Source organism: Photinus pyralis, unplaced genomic scaffold (assembly GCF_008802855.1).
Source record: "Photinus pyralis isolate 1611_PpyrPB1 unplaced genomic scaffold, Ppyr1.3 Ppyr1.4_LG4, whole genome shotgun sequence".
Lineage (NCBI taxonomy): Eukaryota > Metazoa > Arthropoda > Insecta > Coleoptera > Lampyridae > Photinus > Photinus pyralis.
In genome coordinates this window covers 24745532-24751019 of record NW_022170511.1, presented here as the reverse complement: position 1 = coordinate 24751019, position 5488 = coordinate 24745532, and the positions used below count along the sequence as shown (strand labels likewise).

The following is a 5488-nucleotide window of genomic DNA, read 5'->3' as shown; positions in this document are numbered from 1 at the left end:
ACACATAAACGTTTAAAGGGCGCCTGATGGCATACATCCAAATTCCTCCGGCAGATTCAGCAGATATTTGCACTGAAAGCTTTCACATCACCAATAGATATGTCGCGTCGGGATGTTCCACTTGCCTTTTATGACCACCCTCTTCCGACACTTCGTTGTCAAGGTATTTGCTTAGATTTCACAAATAGACATGTCTCGTTAAGTCGATTCATTTTGCCTTTGAGAGTACTTTTCACCGACAAACCGTTTTCGAGATATTCGCTCTTTGTGAGTACCCTCTTCCGACAATCCGTTCTGGAGATATAAGGGAATATCACGATAAGACATCGAGAAGGAAAACTTTCGTTGAGACCTTTAATTAAAATACCATGAAAGATATTTTAAGACCAATTGATAAGTACCTAGAGTTAGTTAAAAAGCGCACATTGTAGTTAGTAAAGGGCCAAATTAAATCGACGGTAAACCAACAAATAAAGTAATTTGAGTTTGATCTGCATTATAAATAGGGACTGATTGTGAAATCATAACATCAATACTATGAAATAAAGCAAATCGCGTATCGCGAATAAATTTACACGGAGTGCTAAATTAAATACACCAAAATTAAGAACCGAGGTTCACACCATAATTTGGTAACTTTTCATTTACTAATGGTGAGCCAAGACAATGTAGCGTATGTTAAAAGTGCAACGGACTATTTCCTTCTGCTCGAGGTTTGTTAAGAATAAGGTATTGGAGATCAGAAAATATTATATTTTAATATAATATTAAATTTTAATTTAAATTAACTGGGCCTTTCGTTACTTTGTTTACCAATATCAATTTAATTATCTGGCCAGCATATTTTCATAGCCGAATCAGGAATTAGGTTTTTATTTTTTTAGAGTGACTGTTAGATTGTTTAATTTTAATACATATGTTCAGTTTGAGATAATCTCTGGTAATTTACATGACATTTATAATTCATTACTAAGAGAAGAAAGAATTATTTCTAAGACACACCAACATGGAAGTTGCGTAAGCTCTCCAAACATACTCGGAACATTTAAATTTCTAAACATTCTACTCAAAATTGGATGGTCAAACGGTTTCATATTTACGGTATGTTCCTAAATAAGTGTCGTTTACTATAAACGACAGTGGTTTATTGGTTGTGTTGCATGGAATCTTCACCAATAGTTGAGAACCCAAATCCTCAATGTCCGCAAGCTTTAAGTTATATAACTCCTCTCGCCGACAGGCGCCATAAATTCCGAAAATTATCACCACCTAAAAAAATTAAGTTATAATCTTCAGGCCTTTTAATTAAAATCTTACTTTAGCCATGAGGTAAGTATCATCTGGAGCGTTGATCATAAATTCTCCGATTTGTTCGTTGGTGAAGACTTTCGACTGCTTTGTAGCCCACGGATTGCTTTTTAGCGCATTTTTGCAAAACATTTTTTTTGTAAAAAGTAGCTTTTAATCTCACTTTGGCTGGCTGGCTGGCTGGCTGGCTGGTCGGCTGGCTGGCTGGCTGGCTGGCTGGCAATAAATGCGCGCCCGTAGAAAAACGCTTGTAAAAAGACAAGGAGTGTACATGTAACTATCGGGGCCGTGTAATTAAGAACGTTAGGGATGGGGCTACAAGATTTGGAGTCGACGACATCTGCACGCCATCCCCGAGCGTATTATACTAACCTGGAGATTTTTCAGTTTTTATCTATCTTCTTCTACAGTTTTTCTCCGATTGTTTTCAAATTGGTGTCGTCGGGAAGATCTTGTCAACGCGCACAACTCCTGCGTCGCGGAATTTTGTTTTTTTTTCCTAGGGCGACATAAACCACCTTTTGCGCGGCGCGCTTCGAGGGGTAGACGACTTTGGGCGCCCAAAAGTTTCTTACAGCGCGAATCGCGGTCTCTCTTTCTCGTGTCACTAATAGAAGGTCGAGCTATGTGAAGTACCCAAAAGTTGAATACGATTTTATGCCCGGATTTTAGCGAAATCTACCAAAATGTGAATTACGAATGAACGGGACGTCGGAACTGTGTATCGACAAAGGGAATGTGGTAACCCCCGACGAGATCTTACTGATGGTGGAGTCGAAACTTCAAATCCGAATTGTTGCGGGTGATCAGAAGGGGGTGTCGACAAAGGGAATATGGTAACCCCCAAAGGATTTTAATGATGGTGGAGTCAAAACTTCAAACGCGAATTGCGAGTGCACGGTAAGTGAGAAAATGGTACCGACAAAGTGAACATGGTAGCTTTCGGCAAGATCTTATTGATTGTGGAGTCAATATTGGCTAATAAAACACTGATCTGCCACACAAAAATGCGCTGAAGTCCCTTCGATCTCACACGAGGACTTTGATCATTTTTCAAATATGCTCGCAGTTTGTTATATGAAGTGATGTCTACATTTTGCTTTAACATAAGAACCACATTTTCTGAAAACGAATAAGTCCCTTTACTTGGTCTATATTCCATAAAACGTTGATAAGCATTTTCATACTTTTCCCTCGATTTAGTTGGCAACAGATTTAGAGTAGCTTCATTGACTGCTTCCAAAACTTCAGGTGGTGTTACACAAAATAAATCTTCATCAAAATCACCGTCGATATCCATTTTATATTAATATTGCACATCAACTAATATTATAAATTCACACAAACGAAAAAAATTTCGATTTGTTTACGTCATGTCCATGGTAACGTTCAAACAATGCATGCTCGGAAAACAAACTTGATGTTTGCATCTTTTAATTACTGCAAATAAAAAAAAGGCGCCACCCGGGTTCGATCCGCGCACCTATCTCATACAAGCCTAGACCAATGACATTATACCAAATGACAATTGGTGAAAATTAAATTTAGTTTGAAATGGTATTTTTGGTGTTTAACTCTTGGCTATCGACTAAAAAATAGTATGTACAACACGTAGGAAATAGTATATTAAAGTACAAGTGTCATTTGACGAAGATTGTCGCACGAGGTAGTTTGCCGCATAAGCCGCGTAGCGGCGAATGCGGCAAAAGCCGAGTGCGACAAGTAGACAAATGACACGTGTGCTTTATACTATTTTTTCTATTTCGACTTTATTTTAAATAATAAATTATACAAATTATAAATATTGCCTTTAGACGTTATTAGGTAATTTTAAACTATCATTCAGTGTATGTTGGTAATAGACACCGTTCATTTACTTTCACGTTGGCTAACCTGATTCCTGTATTTTCAAACTTCAAACTTTTAATTATTTGGTCATAATTCCATTTTGCGGCAGTTATGATGAATACGGATTACAAACACGTCTCTTGTACCCCACCAGAGATCCAAGAGATTGCCAATGAAGCGACGTTAAATTTACTGCCTGTAAAATCGAAAGTAAAGTACGAGGAGTACAAAATTTTTGAAAACTAGCTGGCCGAGAAGGGAGTTCAAAAAGTAAGCAAGAATGTATTGCTGGCACTACGCTAAGTAAAAATAAAAAAAGTTCTACCCTTTTGAGTATATATTCAAAATTAATCGGAATTAATACAATTGGTCAAGTTCCTCGTACGTTATTTACACTTTACAGGTTATGTTTAGTTTTGATTTGACGGATACCGTTGACGGAAAAAAAGCGAGGGGTACCAATCCAACAAAATAAAAAAAAGAATACGTTTCTATTTCTTTCAGCATCATTTCTGTCTAGAAACGCACGCAAACTGGGCCAATCAAGTACGGTTTCGGTATTGTTTCCACATCGAAATAGAAAAAGTATATTCCTGAACTCTGATAGTTGTAAGCCTCGGCTAACGCCTCGGCTTATAATCACTATCATCGTCCAGGAATATGCAACTTTTCCTACTTGTCATACAATCTACTATTGTACATCGTATGGGTTCCATCACATGCAAAAAAAGTGTTAAAATATTGCTAATTGTTATATTCAAGCATCAAAAATTCATTAATTCATTCCTTCCATCTTTTAGAATTTTAGAAAAATCCAAATAAGAAAGTTATAGCTCTGCACATGCACAACCTATTTTTTGACACGTCATTTCAATTAAATTTTATAAGAAGCATCTTAGCGTATAGAATTTATAAGCACAAACGGCAAAAGTATAAAATGATGTTACATGAAAAAAATTGATTTTTTACTATAACTTACCTTACTTACTTACCTTATAGTTATTCTTTGCAACATGAGAATTACTCAGCTACAGAAATTACACATAGGTAAGTACAAATGTAAGAATTGTTTCTTTTTTTTCCAGATATGCAAATGGCAAACTTTACACGGGTGTTGAATAGGTAGGTACGTTCGTTGAGATTTTGGGTCTTTTACACTGCGCTGTGTTCTAAACGCTAGCTGACAATTGTGGTAATAATAGTTATTTATGTACGAGTATTAAGGGCATAATAGTGATGTTTATATTCTCGAGGGCGACGAGTTAAAAAGCTCGAGGGCCGATAGGCAACTATTTCTAATATACAAATGTTTAACGCTAGGCCAGTAGAGCGCAAAAAGTAAACATTTCACTACAAAATCAAAACGTACCTTATTGGAAATTATCACACACCTGTAAAATGCAATCTGCAATGTGGATTGTACCAAACACTACCCTTCTCCAGGAGTAGAATAATAGTCTTTGATTGTACCAAGCCTACTATTAACTACAGTAGGCTCTGATTGCACCGGCAAAGAGTTATTAATTATTCTTTGGTACCGTTAAGTGAAAAATGAAGTCGTTATTCAATGATTGTACCCAGACAGGCTGCAAAACCCCTACATGTATGCAATTGTTTATTCAGCACTGCTTGCTTTGCAGTAATCCTAATTTCGTTACAACACCTTTTGAATACACCTGTTAAAAAAAATAAGCATTTAAATGACTTATTTTCTGATTACTATTTTGCAATAATTTCTGAGTCAGTTTGTCGTATCCCAGTTGCATAAACAATGATGCCAAGGCCTTTGTAAAGTTTGTTTCAAATTTTTATTGTACAGTTGAGTAAATGATCTTAATTATTATGTATTTCAGTAGGTAAAATAATTCATTCAACACATAATTTATAAAAAATATACCAAAAGCATCACAGATTTAATCAAACAATGATAAAAAAGTTCCTTCGAGCCGGATTTGAACCAGCGACCTATGGATATCAGTTATATGTGCCAACTACAGTCCACCGCTCTACCAACTGAGCTATCGAAGGTATATTAATGTTGTCACTTTTTTTACATGAAATGTATATCATTTAGTGACTCGTGAAACTTTATGTTATAATTATTAATTTAATTAATATTTCATTATTTTCTAAAAACCCTTTATATTTACACAAATCCTATTTACTAAATATTTATTTAATCGATTTTCAGGGAAAATGGGTGAAATTCTGATGCAGGGCCGTCTTTAACTTAGGTATTGTTTCCCTTAACATGAGCAATGAGAACATTATTGGCTGCGATTATATATAAGTGTGTATAATCACTGACATGAGATATCTGGCTCCTTGAGCA

General features: G+C 35.9%; 1 non-coding gene across 1 annotated transcript; it reads right to left on the bottom strand.

Annotated features, from left to right (window-relative positions):
• Positions 1 to 5093: 5093 nt before the first annotated feature.
• Positions 5094 to 5184, bottom strand: Trnay-gua. The gene is given in 2 exon segments: positions 5094 to 5129; positions 5148 to 5184. It is a non-coding gene; the product is annotated as a tRNA-Tyr (tRNA).
• Positions 5185 to 5488: the final 304 nt, after the last annotated feature.